This window comes from Dipteris shenzhenensis, chromosome 1 (genome assembly GCF_047967505.1).
Source record: "Dipteris shenzhenensis isolate YYH24624 ecotype China chromosome 1, Dip_SZ_1.0, whole genome shotgun sequence".
Taxonomy (NCBI): domain Eukaryota; kingdom Viridiplantae; phylum Streptophyta; class Polypodiopsida; order Gleicheniales; family Dipteridaceae; genus Dipteris; species Dipteris shenzhenensis.
The window spans coordinates 45,402,701-45,422,462 of record NC_141596.1 but is presented as its reverse complement, the minus strand read 5'-3'; positions in this window follow the sequence as shown (position 1 = coordinate 45,422,462).

Genomic DNA, 19,762 nt, shown 5'->3' with positions numbered 1-19,762 from the left:
GGTGGGTGAGTATTTTTTTAAAAAAAGAAGGGATTATGACCCCTACTCCAGACAAAAAATATCAAATCACTATTTAGTGTTTTTTTTTTTGGGGTAACCTCTCCAAAATTGTATTAAGAAGAAAAGAGAAATATACAAGAAAGGAGAAAGACCAACTCCCTCTTGTACAAGAGGCCAAGGCATCTAGTTCCAAATCTTCCCTAGAGCCTTGAAGGCCTCGTTTTTTCCTACTAAAAAACTGTACAACTCTTTTAATGCCCTCTATAATAACACCAACCAGCAACCTCCCAAGGTGAGGTCTATAGAAAACCAAGTCATTCCTATGTTTCCACACATGCATAATCACAAAATCACAAAACCTTTGACCACTTGCCATAGTACACAAATGGGATCACTCAAGCTTCTCTTACCCCCTAAGAGCGCCATTGTCCACTTAAGTTTAGCATGGATTTGTGCTCTGCTCAGACTTTTAACAATCTCCCTTCAGACTTCCAAAGTGAAGAAACAGTCCCAAAAAAGATGCATGTGATTCTCCCTCCCAGCATTGCAGAATAGGCATACTGAGCCAACATTAGGATTCCATTTGGTTATCCTTGCTCTAACAAGAAGTTTACCAACAATAACTCTCCAAAGTAGTAAATTCATCTAAGGAAGGAGTGAACTTCCACATCCTTTTGAGTCTAAATTTCCACAATGACAAACTATCTAACGGAGAAAATCAATCACTATTCAGTTGTGGAGAGAGGATGAGGGTGAAAGGGAAGAGGGCAAAAATTATCAAATTACTATTAGTTGTGGAGAGAGGATAAGGGTGAAAGGACTAAACTAAAGGGAAGATGGAATAAAGGGACAAGGGAGGGACGTCAACATTTAGAGATGTGTGCATTAAGTGAAGGGCCATTGGAAGGGCATGCTCCAAGAAAGAGAGGCAAGATAACAATAGATGGAATAAAGGGACAAGGGGAGGGGAGAGTAGGCCATGAACATTAATTGTCGACTCATGGGGGAGGCAAAGGGAGAGACTTGCACATTAAGTGAAAGAGGGAAGGAGAATGAAGGGGGGAGGCTAAGGGGTGCCATTAAAAGAGAAGAAAACATTTTTCTCAATAAATTACAAAAGAATTTGTAGATTTTAAAGCTAAAATATAACTAAATTGCCTAAAAATTTACAAATTTTACAAAATTGAGAGAATATTTTTTACTCGCGAAAATAAAAACATTACAGGTTGTATATGGTTTACAGGTTCTTTTTTTTTTTAATAAAATAAAATAATAAAGTGTGTTCTTTGTGACACTGGAGGGTTCTCTTTCAAAATAGAGAGGAGAGAGGTCAATAGATGGAATAGGTTCTGGTTTTTATTCTACTTGGAGCTTATATAAGCACACAAGCGTGTGGTCATGAATTTAATTCCTAGTCTTTGCATAGCAAAACTTATGTATATAGCTTTCACATATGTTTTATCACGATCATGATTAATAGTTGAGAATGCACCATCAACACTAAAAAACTAGATGCCACAAACTACAAGTTGATCACTTCCATCAAAAACTTAGGTGCAATAGGGAAACCCTTAGGTAAGTTTGATTGTACTCAAACTATGAAAACAAAGAGTTTGTAATTACAAAGGAGCAAAGGGATTGTCCTAATGTCTCTTATTAATGTAACTTCGAGGAATGTCTTCTTATTTTTTAAGTTCAACTATTTGCTTCAAACTTTTTAGACATGATCATCTTTAAACCTCCTAACAGATGATCTAAGATATAGGTGGAGCATGAAGTAAAGATAGTAGAGTGAAAGAACGGTCAATATGAATGTAAGCAAGCACAAGCTACTTCACATAAGAGGATTTTTCAAAGTTTGGTATTGAACTGCAATAGCAAGATTATTTGAAAATTCATAAATTTTAACAATCCCACATGCTAGGGTATTTTCAAAGGTTCATGTTCCAAACAAATAGATTTGATTTTTTATTTTCAAATGTTTCAAGCCTCCAATTGAAATAGGATTAAGAAAAATAGTATTCGTACCCTAGACATTTTTTGATTGGCATTTATTCGGATACATTAAATGCAATTTCATATTTTTTAGCAGACTTGTAAATGTTGTTGGTTTACATTAGCCATACAAAACAATAATTTGTGGTGACATAGGGTTTTCAACCCTCTTCTCTATCGATTTTTTTGCTAAAATGTAGGCATTAGTACAATCATAAAAAATCCTATTATAAGAGATCATCAGTATTAGTATAAAGAGTACTGCTAAAATATTAGTATAAGAAGTATAGTAATCATCAATATTAGTTTTAGGAGTATTGCTAAAATTATGGGAGTTCTAATGAGAATCACCTCATCCCTCTCAAACCCCTAAACTATTATCTATCATCTCATGTAGCTTTCCATATCAAATGTCCCACCTTTCCAAAGGTTAATTGTTTAGAGTGAGATATGCCATGGCTTATAGGTCTTTATGTTGGTGTTGGATGTAAGGATACCTAAGAAGACACAAAGCTGAGATGGATACAACAGTGAGACAAGAAGCTATCACACCACACAAAAGTACAATATGGATAGAGTTGTGTGTTGTAGGCACACCCCTTAGCACATCTTGTGCTTACCAAGCACAAACTAGGCAGGGGGAGAAAACCTCCACCAGTTGGAGGAAAAAGTGCCCCAACTCTACATGATCATCCAACACTCCCATCATGAGATTTCACAACCCCCTGGAGAGGTATGGTGATGAAGTACAAGGAAGATGTAACATCAATCATCAAAAGGTTGTACGTTTAAAATCTGGGAAAGCCTTCAAAACTTTTCATGAGGCCATGCCTTGGTGAATATATCTATTATCATGTGTAGGCACATAGATCATGCTAGTCCCTCCTATAGACAATCTTTCTCTTACATAATGATAGTGTACCTTAATATTCTTTCTACAAGCATAAAATATAGGATTCTTTACAAGTACCAAAGCACTTTTTAGTGTTAGAAAGATAAAAGTAGTGTATGACTATCCCATATCCAAATTAGCATATAACTATCTGATCTGTATACACTCCACAATAGCTTTGAATGTGGCCCTGTACTTAGCCTCACATCTAGAACTAGTCACTAAAGGTTGCTTCTTGCTCAACAAGTAAATGCTTGAACTATCCAAGAAGAGTGGACACACGCTAGCCTGCCCAATCTGAGTCACAAATTTCATGCAGCTATGTATGAACGCTCTGGGATAGAGCAAACCAAGGTGTTCATAGCCTACTTGTGCTTACTCTGTGTCCTATGCATAAATTTCCTCAACTATGACACCCCATACTGAATGTCCATCCTTGTATTGCATAATTAAATCAAATAGCCCATAGCCTACATGTATAAAGTCTAATCAAATGGGTTTCTTAGGCCCTCAAGAGTCCCATAGCATGCTAGTATAAAGTCTAGTCAATTGGTTCTCTTGAGTCCTTAATACTAAACCTCATATCTATCTCCATAAGTATGGCAACTCGCTTGCACTACTCAAAGAAAAACCTTTGGAGTAGTTTCTGTATATATTTAGTGTGGATCGTGATAATACCATCTACTCACTATGAAAATCATACCCCCAAATAGAAATGTGATAGGCTCAAATCACTCATCTCAAATGAATCATGAGATTTAGCCTTGATGGTAGTACTTTCTTGCTCATGGGGTCTTGTGAGAGTAGCATGTCATGAGTGTGTAAAGTATGATGGCCAAGAATCCATCTCGTCTTTCTGACATAGAGGGTACTTTTAGTCTAACTGTTGTAGAAGCCATGTACAATAAGATATGTGTGTGTCTTTTAGTACCATGATCTAGGTGCTTGTTTAAGACCATATAGAGTTTTTTTCACTTGACACACCTTACGTTCATGTCCCTTTTGCACAAAACCACCAGGCAAAGATATGTATACCTCCTCATGAAAATCTATGTGCAAGAAAGTGGTCTTTATGGCCAATTGATGTACATTCTAGCCATGATGGCCTACCATACTGGTCTCCTCAAAGTCAATAGCCTTTTGTTGTTCATTACCCTTTAGAGCAAGACTTTCCTTGAAACAGTCTATTGAGGTATTAGATTTTGTTTTAGCTTGTAAATTGACTTAGTATCAATTGCCTTCTTCACATTAGTGTTAATCGGGTTTTTGCCTTCCTACACTTTGTTCACGCATGTTCCAAATTCATGGGCGGTGTCATGTTGCTAAGGTAGCAGAGTGGCATGCAAGAGAAAAAAAGAGAGCATGGATACATTTTGACAGAGAGACTCAAGGTATTCATCGATAGTCTCCTACTCCTATTCAAATATATGATAGGCCCTTGGATTACTTGGAACTGCATATATTTCCCTCAAAGGTGGGACTCACTCTTATAGCTCGAGGCTGCACGACCAAGCGACTAGAAGGCTAATGCCTTTGACTCTTCTAGCTACACACACAGAGGACCAGAACTGTGATTTTTATATTGGCCATCATGTAGCTACTATCTGCCTCACACCCCCCTCTTCCAACAAACCCCCACAATGAAGGGCCTCCCCTTTTGTAGATTTTTGGCCATGATGTCCACCTAGATTCTCTCATCCACATGCACCTTGCGCTTGAATTTCCTCTTCCATCGTTATCTTGACATCTCTCAATGTTGAGGCCAACTTTTTAATAGCATCATCAAGCCATGGGGGAGGTTTGGGAACTCAATCCAGACCAATAGTCTTAGTAAAGGACTCATTGATGCTAAAGGCTAAGCTCTAAGGCACCACCAACACTGAGGCTCCCAATAACATGAAAGAACAACTGACCAACTTGTTGCACGCTTCTTCAAAAACACACTGCACCAAAAAGAGGCCCTTCCCTAAGAATCTAGCCATGGTGGGAGATGCACTCATAAACCATGAATTGAACCAGTGCTTCCATGGATGGGATGCAAATGATGAAGATGAGATACATGCCTCCCTTTGCAAGGCACACAAGTTTGGGCTTGATGTCATCAACTTGCAACTCATAGATCATAGAGTGTTTTTAGACCGTTTCGAATAGTGATGTGCACTCCATATTTTTTGCCTTGAAAGGCACCTCCACATGTAGGATCTTCTTTGTGTCTGAGGGGGTTAAAGGCCACTGTACCTTAACCTCAGTGTACAATACTCAAACACATATATATATGGATGACATTGAAGATTAGGGTGTTTTGCACCACCAAAACTTGTGTGGCTCTCTTCTGGCTCTCTCACCTTCTTCTATTCCGCTTCTGTTGTTGATATCTCTCAACTGGTATCAGAGCGCAGGTGTTCTAGCTAAGTCTGAGTGTGACCTAGAGAGCGAAGTCTGCTGCTATAGCTCTGTGGGAGGAAGGAGAATCTCCGTTGGGTGACTTTACTTGCATCCTAGTGTGAAGGGACCTTGCAGAAACCTTTGGAAAGTTCTCTGAGTGGTTTTTGGCAAGCTAGTAGAAAAGTGGTTTTGGAGGCAAAAGACGGTCTATTTTAGACCTGAGAGTCTTGTGATGAAGATATCTTTCTCTAGAAGCTGAATCTTGCTCTGAGATCGAAAGAAAAGTTGTAGAAGACTTTTAGTACTTTAGTTTTTGTTCTAATATCTCTGTCATCCGAGTTTTCAGTGAAAAGTTATAGCTCCTGCAAAAAGTGACGAAATTCAATTGCGCGGATTTCATGTGTTGGATCTCCATATCCAGACCACCATTGCAGTTTAGACACTCCCAGTGGATTCAAAGCGGTCCAAAACTTCTACTTGTGAAGCTGCTTCCGATTCTGTGAAGGTCTGAAGCTGCAGTGAAGCTGTCTACTCCAACGTCTTCATTTCGTCATTTCCTGTGTGAGCAGGATCTGAACATCTGAGTCTCCATTTGCAAAGCTGTCCATCCCGTTGGATCTAGAACTACCTGAAACATTTGTCCACAAAGCTTCTTGCCATTCCATGAAGAATTGAGGGAGTTGTGATTCTCTGTGTTTTTTCGTCGTCTCTTTGCAAGAAATTTCTCAAAGGTTCCAAGACCTTCTCATTGATTGTTGCCACGTGGTAGATAAGGATATGCCTTATGTTTTAATCTGCCTAAGGTTCATTTTTGCAAGTAAATGCAAGCATTGTTTGGCTCTTACTCCATCCTTGGATGAGATATTGGAGTTCTAGCAAAAGATAGATATTTGGAATTGTCTTGCTGAGTCCGATTATGTAGTGACGCCCATGTTTTGAGGCATCCCAGGCTCTATTTTCACAAGATGTCATCGTCGTGGGGCTGCGATTTCTTGGATATACCATATGCAGATCACTCTGGCTGCAATCTGAGCTATGTACGCTCATTCATGGTTTGCATTGGATGCTTTACAGGCCATTTGGATGCATTGCAATCCTTTTTGGATGTGTTGATAGGTCCAGATTGCCTTGTGGGATGCTTTATTGATGGACGTTTAGCACACAGATGCTATTTTATACTGAGGGAAAGCTTTGACACATTGCAGTTGATGCACTCATAGTGCTATGATCTCTTGGATGAGATTTTATTGATGCTTATGCCCATGGACGGTGTTTATGCTTGAGGCATTTGGCTCTTATTGACATTGGGTTTGCCATCGTTTTGTCATTATAGGTTGACATTTTCTTTTGGGCCAGATTTGCTGATATGGATACATAGTATATGCACATGAGGCAGATGCATTTTGATGCTTTGAGCCTTGAGTTTTGGTGACAGTGGACACTATCCTTCATTAAGGTAGACATATTTGGGTGCACCTGGTATCTGGTGTGATCTTTCTTGCAGGCACTAGCATTTAGGATTTTGTTTCATTTGCATCATGGCATCCTCTTTGATGTCTAAAAAGGAGCTTTTTAGCATTAAAAATTTTGATGGGACAAACTTTTCTTTGTGGAAAGAACGGATAAGGGATGTGCTTATTCAAAAGAAGAAGATTAAACCCTTAGTAGGGATTGGAGCTAAGCCTGCAGATATGTCTAAGGATGATTGGAATGAGTTGGACGCATTAGCAAAGTCTACTATTAGACTTCATCTTATAGAGTCAGTTATTTCACAGTAGTAAATGAGTAGACTACGGAAGATTTGTGGAAGAAATTATGTGCCACTTATGAGAAGCAAACTGCCTCTAATAAATTTTACCTCATGAAGAGGTTGTTTGAGCTACAAATGAAGGAAGGGGCCCCCATTTCTTCTCACTTGAATGAATTCAATATTATTTGCAGCTAGCTTCAAGCTCAAAAGATGAATTTTGATGCGGAGACTAAGGCAATATTTCTCTTGTGTTCATTGCCATCCTCATGGGATACCTTCCATACTGCTGTTAGTAACTTTGCACCTAGTGGAGTACTGAAGTTTGATGATGTTATGGGTAGCTTGTTGGCCGAGGAGACTAGACGGAAGTCTATGGATGGCAACAAGCAAGATGCAGCTTAAATGTGCAAAGGGGCAGATCACAATTCAAGGGGAAGTCCCAAGAAAGAGGAAAGTCTCATAGCAAATCCAGGGCACAGAACATTGAGTGTTACCATTGTGGCAAGAAGGGCCACATGAAAAAGAATTGCTACAAGCTGAAAAGAGAGCAAAAGGATAAGAAAAAGAATGCAAATTGAAGTGAAAATAAGAAGGAAGAGAGTCCAAGGGAGGACAAAGGAAAAATGAAGCTCGAGGAGATCAATGATGCAGCCAAATCACTGATAATTGTGACAATGACATTTTCTTCATGTCTAGTCTAGCTACAGACTTGCTTACCACTTTAGATGATGCATATTCCCTAGATTAGATTTTGAATGCTGGTGCTTCATTCCATGTTACTCCTCCCCATAGGGAATGGTTCTCCACTTATGACAGCGAAAAGACAGGTTGTGTGCATCTTGGAAATAACTATGCATGTGACATAGTAGGAGTAGGTGACATAAAGTTTTCTTTTGCAAATGGGCCTCCATTTGTTTTGAAAAATGTGAGACATGTGCCTAAGCTGACCAAGAGTCTTATTTCAATGGGTCAGCTAGATGACACTAGTTTTTAGACCACTTTTGGCTTTCAGAGTTGGAAAATATAGAAGGGCTCTACGGTTTTGGCCAGGGGTGCCAAGTGTGGGACTTTGTATCCCTTACATGTATCAGGGATGTCTGATCATGTTGTTGCTGTGTCCACATGAGGGGTTATTTTCCAAACTTGACATGAGTTAATAACCTACTCTTCTAGGAAACCTCAACCCACTATGAATTGTTGATCATTGCCTTCCAAGCAGAGGCAAAGTCGACAGAATGGACAGTTTTGACAACGCCGAGTAAAATGGTCACAACTTTCAATTACGAACTCATTATTTGAGTGAAACTTATATCAAAATCTATCTTTTCAAGCTCTATCTATTAATGTGTTCAGATATTTATTCTAAGTAGAGGAGAAAAGGATGTTGTTTGTCTAAGTAGCCGAGTCTGCTGTCTAGGATAGTTTTACTAGTCTACAGCAAAGCTGTGATAGTCCTTCGCTCACATGTCCAATTCAATAAGTTATCTCATATCTCTATAAGTTTATGATGTCCATTTTTTACAATATCTTTTGTTGATGTATCAATTCATCTCTATGCATTGCTGTTGGTGTTCTTTCACCTAGTTGACTCACTTTTAGTGTGAGTCACCCAACTAGTCCTCTGTATAGTGGGTCATTTATGATAATCCTCATTATCCTCCTCCTCTTTGAATCTATAAAGATATAAAAATGATTTGGCCTAACTGTCCAATTCAGCCAAATCAGCCTTATCAATTCACTCCTTTCACATTTGTTCACATAGTGTTGAGTCATAAGAAGTTCTTTCAGCAAAGGCTTGCCCTTACTTTTGGGGCTGACTAGTTGGCTCAAATCAATGCTTCCCCATTTCCCTCCTTATTTCCTATGCTAGACTAAAACCTCACTTTTGATGTGTATATCTTAATTTTAATCTAAGAGGATAGAGATTGAGGAGTTTTTGGCGTAACTTAATGCTGAGACATGCTTTCCTTCTTCAACATGTGTGTTTAATATGTGACCAAACCCAAGCCCCCAATTTTGTGTCACACCACTCTCTTGGATGTGTTTACAAGTTGGCATTTACATTTATTCATTTTCTTGGGCTAGATCATAAAGAAATAAGTATATGCTCTCCTCTTTTCTCAAAAGTCCTAAGGGTGGGGAAAATGTGATGGGAAAAGACAATTTACACTTTTTTATCATTTTCCTCTTGCATGTCATTAGATCCTATGCTAAGTTTAACGTCTTTTTATTGAATTTGCTACAATGCACCCACGTGGCTTACTAGTGAGAGGGTCTACCCTCTTGTCACTAGTATGGGACCCCAAGGGCAACCATAGGCTCTTGCTATGATTATTAAGAGTGTTTAAAGACTACCACACCATAGGCATGGCCACAGATCATGGGTCAGTAAGATTGACAGTGCATGTCTAGCTTGTGGCTCCAGATGCATTCAATGCACCATGGATGGGCATGGGTGCTCAATGCACCATGGGTGGGCATTGTAGTCTCTAAGGGTTCAGACAGGGTAGGCACAATCCTCAAAAAGAGGCATTGATTGATGTGGCACATGTTCATTTGGCAAAAGTCTTGTTTGTCCCACAACCGAGTACGTTGAAACATTGAGTAACTGCATTTGAGCAAGCCTAGAGTTTGAGGGATAATTGTGAGGAACTTTGTGTAAAACTATAGTTGCAATTGATTTCTATTGAAGAACTTCAAAGGTCATGGATATAAGGTTGAAGATGGAAAAGACTTTCAAGCAAGTGAGAAAGATAAGAAAGAGAGATAGACATATACAATCAAACTTGGTCCACGAGCAATTGCTATGGGGCCAAGAAAATGAATCTAGTCACAAAAGGCTACTACATGAAGGAAATGGTGCACTTGGAATATAAGTAGGCTTAAAATCATAAGGATACTCTCGTGGATTTTACCTATGTGACTAACTTTATATGGACATGAAGGGAATTAGTACAACTAAACATTTAATGCATCGCCTTGAAATCACATAACATGATCATTGCTCCTTTCCATTCACTCAAAAGCTTCCATGTAGTAAATATTTATGAGATTGTGGAACAATATTCCATGTACTAAGTATTCAAAAAGATAAAAACATCAAGAAAGCGCTCAATCACTATCTTTACACTCATCATTCACAAAATTACTATGGACGCATGAATGTTCCTTGCTTTGCTGCATACCACTTGTCTCTCACCATGGCTGTGGCCATTCCTTCAGCATATAAATGCAAAACACTACAAGAGACAAAATACAAAAAAAGAATAAGTGTTGAAATTTGAAAGTAAAGCATTAATACAATGACAAAGAAAAGAATGACATTAAGTCAACTATCCTCTTGTACTACTGCAATCAGACTCGAAAATCAAACATCTAGGTTTAGGGATTTAAAGAAACCATATCAACATCCATTGTAACCAAACATAAATATAGTATGTATGTAGCCAATGTTACATAGTACAACAAAATGAAAGTAAAGGATTTGCTTAATAATCATCCTCCCCAACCTCTTTCTCATCCCAATGAGGTATCTTGCCAAAGGAAGTTTGCATTAGTGGCAACACATGCGTATCCACTATGAGTGGATCCACATCAAACAAATAACATGATCTACTACTACCTAGCATGACCTCATGAGAGAGCAAGTGCCACAACCCATCTCTAAGACTAGCCTCATGGCACACATACAATGTCAAAATCATAGAAACAAATCCACAAGAGCACTCTAGAGCACCCCTAGCACCCTGAAGTGGAGCAGTGGTAGATGAAAGCCCATGAGTCCGCTGAGCCTCTGTCATGTAGCAAGTCCACATATTCTTGCTCACTGGAACTCAATGCATATCAAATAGAGATCATCTCTTGGCCATGAAGATGGGTGGTGTGGCCCCATTGGGACATGCAAATGCCAACATGGAAGTACGAAGCTACACAAGAACAAACACTTCATGTCACACCAACAGCCATTCCAATAGCAAATAAGAACAAGAATAATGTTTACATAGTGGTATGTCCTCTTCATAATGCTTGAGGAAGCCATACTGGTTCTTGTCTAGAATCACCAATATTCTCACCACTTGAAGGTCCTAGAATTGACCATACCTCACCATCCATATTAGATCTATTGTCGTAGTTTAAATCATCATATAGATCAAGGAAAGAAGGCATGTCTTATCAAGTAACATATCAATATCTTACATTACATATAATGGGACGTAGCATGGAAAGCCATCCACTATCTCCTAAAGCAAACGTGGTTCTAGCTACATCATACTTAACATGGTCCTTTGAAAATAACTTCCACTTGAGGAGGCAAATGGAACCAACACCCAACTCCTCTCCAATGGGAAAATCCCCAAGGAAATAAAACATGTGGCCCATTAAAATTTTTTTCCCTTCTACTTGTACTCCTTTGTAGGGTCTAGATACTTGCAAAAAAAATGCAATGTATCCTTGCATACATGCCATTTTTTTTGCCACATGGAAAATCCTGACCCATAAGGATGTAATCTCCTATGGATATGTAGCCAACCCTCCATGACCTAAAGAACGATTTGGTGAGAAACAAAAAAAAGAAGCTAAGTGACAGCTTTCACTATCTCTTTTGCTGCTTCAAAAATAATTCATAAAATCAGTGGGACATTCACATTAATCCTCAAACACATATATACTGGAAATTTAGATACCAAACTTCCTATCCATACGTTGGAAACAAATATATGGTAGAAATTTAGCCCACCAAACTTCCTATCCATATCACATCCAATTCAAATGGGATTCAAACTTATTGACAATAAATGTAGAGTTATAATACCATTACTCCCATCATGAACAATAAATGTATAGTTATAATACCATCATGAACATCAAGAAGAGAATCCCTAGGTGGCAGAGATGGTATCGACTCCACATCCACTACTACCATATGATTATACTTCTTAGGACACACTATACTCCATGTAGCATGCTTAAAACACAAACATTCTTTGTAGTCCTTCTTATCCTTGTTCCATGATCTTAACCTCCTTGGAATATCTCTACCTTGAGTAGTTCATTGGTCCTCTTGGTGGTAGAATGTTGCACATAGAGACCAATCTCTCATGCCAGCATAGTACCACCTTAAAAATCTAATTATCAAGAGAAATTGGTGCAATTATAGATAGTTAACACAAACTGTAAATTTGATATTGGATATATGTTCTAAAGATCATTTCTTTGTGGAAGAAAATTGTATGAATGAGAGACAACAACAATCAAACTATTGGATAATTTGTGTATATTCCCATGGATCTAGGTGTTTCAAGGATGAAGTCACTGAATGAAGACAGAGAAGGATTGGGTGAAGTTGAGAGGTGGCAGAGGAGTAGATTATGCTCACAAGGAGTTTCTAGAGGTGGAGGATGATAGAAGCCGACAAGCCTTTTGAACGTGGGCAAGGGCTCTATGAGCAAGAGGTAAATAGTTGGGACTGTGGGCTTGTATGGGAGGGGTTATGGGTTGTTAGCTCTTGCTAGAGTCTTGTAGAGATTTGACTATGGAAGTTGATGATGCGGGCTAGGGAGAGGGCTTTGGGCAACAGATAAATAGACAGGACCGTGAGTTTCTTAGTTTCATGGGGAAGCATCGCTATTATGGGATGCGTCAATTTTACGAGCAAAAACCTATGAGCAGGTTTATCCGAGCGTGTTTTTCAAGAGATTTTTAAAAATGTTTTTCTTTAGGAAACATGGTTTTTACACTTTTATTTTCACTAGAACTAGATCCCTTTATCATAAAAATATATAGACTAGTCACTCATTCATTTTTACACAACATAATTTTCTTATTTAGAGACATCCCTTTGTACCCCTGTTATTACCTTAAAAAAGTGTTGACTCCTTTAAGAAACATTCCTCATAATCACTCTCAATGTAATAATACTATGCATATATAATTACTTATTAACACATTTATATCATATGGCAATATCTTTTTAGTGTTTTTATAGCATATTTATGGACATGTTTCTAAAGAAGTTTAAATTACTATAAATAAGTATTAACTTGGGCTTATATATCACTCTCATAAAATACATGTAATATTTAATACTATATATGAAAGATTTTCCAAAATATAACTCCACAGATGTGCTCAAATGGGGTGTTCCGATCAATTTGAGTGGTTGAATGACTATATTTGGACATTGGATATGAAAGTTATGTCACTTTTAAAAGTGCTGTCCAAGGTAGTTTCGCCAGCGAAACTACCTTGGGAGACTTGCTTCAAAAGGGTTTCGCTGGCGAAACTACCTGGATGGCTTGCTTCAATGAGTTTTCTTTGAAGAAACTCTTTCATGAAGATAGGTTGAGAGAGGGTTTTCAATGTCACCCCCTATTAAGTAAAAGTTGTAAGAAGGATCATAAGGGAATTTTCATAGAGAAGTCTACTCTACATGTGGGTTTCTTCAAAAGCCATCCCATTATGCTCTCACCATTCCTACAGATTCACCTAAATATTTTTGTATAAAATAGGCATTGCTATAATACTTTGCATATTTCTAAGTGAAACTATGTTTTCTTCTGATCAATTTTTGCCATATTTATGCATAGGTGGAAGCTTTTTTTTTCCTTCGCTCGAACGCTCGGAAGATTTCGCTCAGAAAATGCTCGTCCCCGCTATTATGGAGGCTTGGGTAGAGTACCTTAAGTGACAGAGAGCATGCATCGTGAGAAATAGAAGAGGCTGTGGCAATTGCTTGAGGCATCTTTGAAGGAGGTTGCAAGGTTTAGGGCGACACGTAAGCTTTGCGAGCAACAGAGAGGTATGGATGTGGCTCTTACTAGGGGAGGATGGCGTAGTGTCGCTACTATATGGGCTAGGTGCCTCGTGAGGAGCCATGGTGCTAGCTGTGATTATGTGATAGGTGATGGGGCTATAGCTTGGAGAGAGCTTCTTGTTTTGGGTGTGGCATCTCTAATACGTAGGCTTGGAGTAGACGGGCACTGGGCACCTCGTGAGAGAAAAGAAGCTCGAGAATCTGAGGCTGGTGCTCATGTAGCTGAGTAGCATGTATTAGCACAGACTATGGGGCTACATGAAGGGTAGTGATCGGAGGAAGGAATATTAAACATCTCTTGCAAAACAGGTGTTGCAGCATGTTCATAAGCTAGTTGGTCATCAATAGCATGGGATGCAAGGAGAGATGCCTTGGCTGTGGATGTAGAGTGCTTGCCTCAGAGTTTTGAGCAAAAGAGAAGACAAGATAGCAGGTTTTCAATAGGAAGACTATGGCTATGAATAATTCCATGTAATGTTTTGGAAGTCTTAGTGTATGCTTGGCTAATTGCATACATAGTTATTCATGGAGGAGGCCTTGCTAGTGGCAACAGAGACTATAGGCAGGAGATGGCTATCCAGGCAGTCCAAAAAAGCAAATCATTAAGTGCTTATAAAGCTATTGAAGTGGGTTCACTTGCAGGGTGATAGTTTTGGATACATAAGGCAATTGGCAACTTGAGGATCAAATCGGGACTGTTCAAGTGTGGTCTTGTCATGGGATACATGATGGGAGGACAATGGCAATCATGTTTATATAAAAGTCTTCATGTTGTGCATATTTGAAATGTGGTTTGTGTGTGTCAGAGTCTTTTCTTAGTCTCATTGCAAGAGTTTGTTTAGAGTCCTGGTGTTGTGGATACATGCTCTGGTTGCTGGGATATAGCTCTATCTCTATAAGCTACCCACACTACACTGATCTTACTGGCTTAAATATTTTTTTACTATTGCAATCAAAGAGGAAAATGATTACATCGCTTGAGTTTGGGCCAGGGATATGTGGTCTTTCACTTGAGGGATTCTATGTTGAGATTTTGCTCTTAGTGGTGCATGGTAATTATTGGACTTTAGTGATACATGTGAGTAATGAGGAGTGGGCAGAGGTTGTATGGCTTCTTGATGATATGTTGCCAGAGGATGTGTTGAGTGTAGATGTGTGTAGGGATGAAGATTTTTAGTGAATGTCATTTTGCTTTTTGATTGTGTTGTCTAGTAGCTTTTATAGGGGGTGAGGGTGGCTGTAAAGGCAAGGTAGGCTCTATCTTTTTTGTTCACCCATGTTTTGGTGCCTCCACGGAGGAGTTGTGCACTTCAGTTTACAACATTGAGTGAAGCTGGTGCTGATAGTCTGCAGTGTTTGTAGAGCTGAGAAAGATCACATAGGATTTTCCTGAATTTTGGGGGATGCCTTATGAATATGCAACAAGATTTTTGGAGAAAATGGAGTTTACAGCCCTTATGAAGGATAGAGAAACTCCAGAGATCTTGTTTCAAATTTTGAATTATTGCTTGCAGGGAGATGCAAAAGCTTGGCTACAAACACAGATTGCTACTTTTAGAATTGCTCACTTGCAGCAGCAGTATCCTGAGTATGGTGTGGTGAGAATTGCCTTTCTTGCAAGGTTTGCTCAAGAAAAGAGCCCAAATGAGGTGTGGAAGGAGTTATGCAAGATAAGGCATGAAGAGGAGTAGAAAGTAAATCAATACTTGATACAATTTGGTAGATTATGGTGTTTATGTTGTGAAGCCCTTACTCCAAAGGTGCCTCCACAAATGATCAAGAGAGATCATTTCATAGCAGGTCTAAAGCATACATTTAGATTAAAGGTAGAGCTGAAGAATTTGGATAGCTTTGAAGATGCAGTCAGAGTCGCCAGAGAAAGGTTAAGAGACTACAAAAATTAGGCATGCAGGGAGAGTCGAAAATATTGGTTAGTAGTCCTAAAGTGGTGAAGGAATATGCAAAGAGGGAGATTGTATCTGCTCATGTGCAGGAGGATTCTCTCAAGAAAGATTTGCATGAGGCAGTAGAATTGATGAAGTCATTGAGCTTGAATTGGATGGAGACAAGTGGGAGAGGAAGAGGTTGAGGTGCATAGAATAATAGGAGGGATGCATTGGCAGGAGGTGAAGGAAGCTCAACTGGAGTAGGACGGGGTTATATGAGTAATGTGAAGTGTTGGAACTGTGGAGAGTGGGGATATATCAGCCGCCACTGTGGAGAAGTCTATCCTATAATGCAAAAGACAAACAATAGGTTATGAGACTTTAATGTGGAAGTGAAAGATCTAAATCAGCCCTCTACCAGTGGAGTCAAATGGGAAGATAAGGGAAAAGGAAAGGCAATCAGCCTTATTAGTGTGGAGACTATTCTAGAGATCATGCTGGTGGCAAAGAGAACAAAGAGTGCAATAGGATAAAATGGACCCTCTACAAAGAAATGGAAGCATGTGGAGTTTGATCTCATCTCAACCTAAAAAGAAGAGTCGGAAGCCCAGGAAACATTATAAAACTTCAAATTTGCATATTGGTCAAGGTCAAGAGGAATACACATTGATGAATGATTTGAAAGGAACGACAGCCAATATAACTTTTGCACACCTACTTGGTTTATGCCCAAAGCTCAAGAGAGAATGGAAGAAATCGGCTAATCCCAGGAAAGGAAATGAGTAGGAGCCTATGAGAGGAGAGATGGAGATGATGTCTGTGGTAGATCTTCCAGATATATGCCCACCAGTGGATGCATGGTGTGGAGGTATGAGTGTTGGAGAGGCATATGTTGATGGCAGTGCACAGATAAGTGTCATGACTCAGGCATGAATGGAGAGGTTGGGACTAAAATTGAATGCACATTCAGATTATAGCCTCCGATTGGCAAACCATGTGAAGGTGAAGTATCTGGGTATATGCACGGGAGTTGGATGCTTTTGGAGTATCATGTTGCATTAATTGCCACATTATGTCTGCTGGTTTGGAAGCATACCCACTAATTTTGGGTAGACCTTCGCTCAGATAGGTGGGAGCAATACAAAATTGGAAGATGGGTACAATTACAGTGCATAATAAGAAGGGAAAGGCCAAAAAGTTTGACATGAGTAGCAGCAAATGGGAAAAAGAGGAAGAGCCAAAAGAAACAAGCATGGAAGAGGAGTTAGACAGTGAGACAGAAGAAGAGAGTACTACATCTAAGGAGGAAGGGCAAGGATCATTTTTGTTGAAAGAGTCTGATACATATTTGTTGCAGGCAGCAGAGATATAAGAAGCTAAAGAGGAGAGTAAGCTTGAAGACATGGATAATTTGATGCAACCCCCAGAGAGAAAAGATATTACTGTCCATGCTAAATTCCAGTTTGGAGGGAGGAGTATATGAAAGTTATTCATCGGTATCCAAAGTTTTTCATTACCTCACATGAAGAGATCAAGGGTTTCATATGTGAACTGATGTACATTGAGTTAAAAGAGGGCAGCAGACCTATTTATTAGAAGTTGAGAAGGATACGCAGAGAACTCTTGGCAGTGCTAAAGGAGGAGTTAAATAAATTGCTCAAAGCCGGGCTGATATATCCGGTGGAGCATTCAGATTGGGGCAGTCTAGTGGTAATCATTCTCAAGCACAAAGGAGGATGGAGAGTATGCATTGATTACAAACCTCTTAATGCGGTAATTAAAAGCAATCATTATCCTCTTCATTTTATTGATGATATATTGGATAGAGTGGTAGCGTATGAAAAGTACAATGTCTGTCATGGATATTCTGGATATTTCTAGATCTCAATTGCACATGAAGATCAAATCAAGGCTACATTCATCACACCCTGGGGTTGCTTTTGTTACAGAGTTGTACCATTTGGATTGAAGAATGCACCAGCATGATATCAGCAGAACACTGATGAAGTGTTGGCCCCTTTTATTGATAAATTTGTGAGAGCATTTCTCAATGATATATGTGTATATAATTCCAAGAGAGAGCATGCATGGAGACTGGATCAAGTGTTCCACATAATGGATGATGCAGGAGGACAATTCAATCCATGGAAGTGTCATTTGGGAAGCTCCAGAGTGAAGTTATTGGGACATATAGTGTCTCAAAATGGCATTGAACCTGATCCGGAGAAGGTGAAAGCATTTATCTTACTACCAGCTCCCTCTACATCTAAACAGTTTGCAGACTTTTGTGCAAAAAGTCAAGTATATGACAAGGTTCATACATTTAATATCTCAGTTGTTGTACCCTTTGCAAAAAAAGCTATGAAAGAAGGGCCACTGCAATGGGGTGAGGATTGTGAAGTAGTGTTCAATAGAGTGAAGGAAGTGTTGGGAGCGATTGCATGTGTGAAAGCTCTAGATTTCTCTCATACCTTTTATATAAGCCCTTCTTTTGGACCAGATGCTGTGGGGGCTATTGGCTCTTTCCCATGGATTCTGCAAGAAGAGTAGGGTATTCTTAGTATGTAGGGTTTTAAGGCTCTTTGTCACCTATAGATATTTGGGTGTTGTCATTTGTAGTATAAGTGTAGCTTAGGACCTTGGGTCATATTCCGATGAGAGACGTCGGCTTAAGTGTGGTAAGCAAACATAGGGCATGCATGTGTGAAAGGAACGTGCATCACCATGGTTGGGGTAATGAAGTCTTTTGCCTTCATTGGGGGTTGAAGGGTTTAGGAGGAGTTTAAGGGTTAGAGGGAGGTTCAGGGTTTAGAAGGAGGCTCCAAGGTTTAGAAGAGTTTAAGGGTTCATAAGGAGGATCCAAGGTTCAGGGTAGAGTACATGGCGGAGAACTTGTCTCCCTCGCAGATCATGGAGGTCAAGGGTTGAGGGACTAAGGTTTGAGTGGGAGAGGAAGAAGGTGTAAGAGCAGAAGGAAGGAGGAGGAGGGAGAAGAAGGGAAGGTGGAGAATGGAGGGGGATAAGGGAGGAGGGAGGAGGGAGGGAGGAGAAGGGAGGAGGAGGAGGAGGAGGAAGGAGAAGGGAGGGGGAGAGGGAGGAGAAGGGACGAGGAGAAGGGAGGAGAATGGAGGAGGAGGAGGAGGGAGGAGGAGGAGGAGGAGGAGGAGGGAGTAGGGGTTGCAAGGTTAGAGGAGAGGGGAGGAGGAGTTGCAAGGTTAGGACATGCTTTTGGACTTGGAGTGCAAGGGAGCATGAACACTTGGGAACAATTGCTTGGAATACCAAAGTAGAACTCAACACAATGCCCCAAAGAGTCTGGGCTTCATTCTATTATGGGGTATTCATACAAGTTGGAGAGATTCTCTCTCTACATGTAGGAATTGTAAGACATTCTCTCTCGACATGTAGAACTTGCATATAGAAGTTGCATGTAGGAGTTGCATGTCGCATGTATTGCATGTAGAACATGCATGTAGGAGTTGCATGTTGCATGTAGGAATCATATGTAGAACTTGCATGTTGCATGTAGGAGTTGTATGTAGAACTTGTGGGGGTTAAAGGTCACTGTGCCTTAACCCCAGTTATGTACAATACTCAAACACATATATAAATGAATGAAAAAGAAGATTAGGGTGGTTCTGCACCCACCAAACTTGTGTGGCTCTCTGTCTCTCTCTCTCCTTCTTCCGTTCTTTCTTCCGTTGAGAGCACTCTCAACTGGTATCAGAGCCCGGGTGATCTAGCTGAGCATGCGTGAATGCTTGGAAGCTCAGCAGCTCTGTGGGAGGAAGGAGAAGCTCTGTGGGAAGCTTTGTGGGTGACTTTACTTGCATCCGAGTGTGCAGAGACCTTGGAGGAACCTTTGGAAAAGTCACTTTGGCTTTGCGAAGTGGTTTTGAGAGCCTGTTAAGAGTTTTCAAAGAAAAAGTCGTTTTTTGAGCTTTTCCCTGTTCCGTTCGATGACAGAGACTCCGTATTGACTTGTAGAGGCAACTATTGCTTGCTTTTGGTGTCCACATTACTTCAGGAGCTTGGAAACA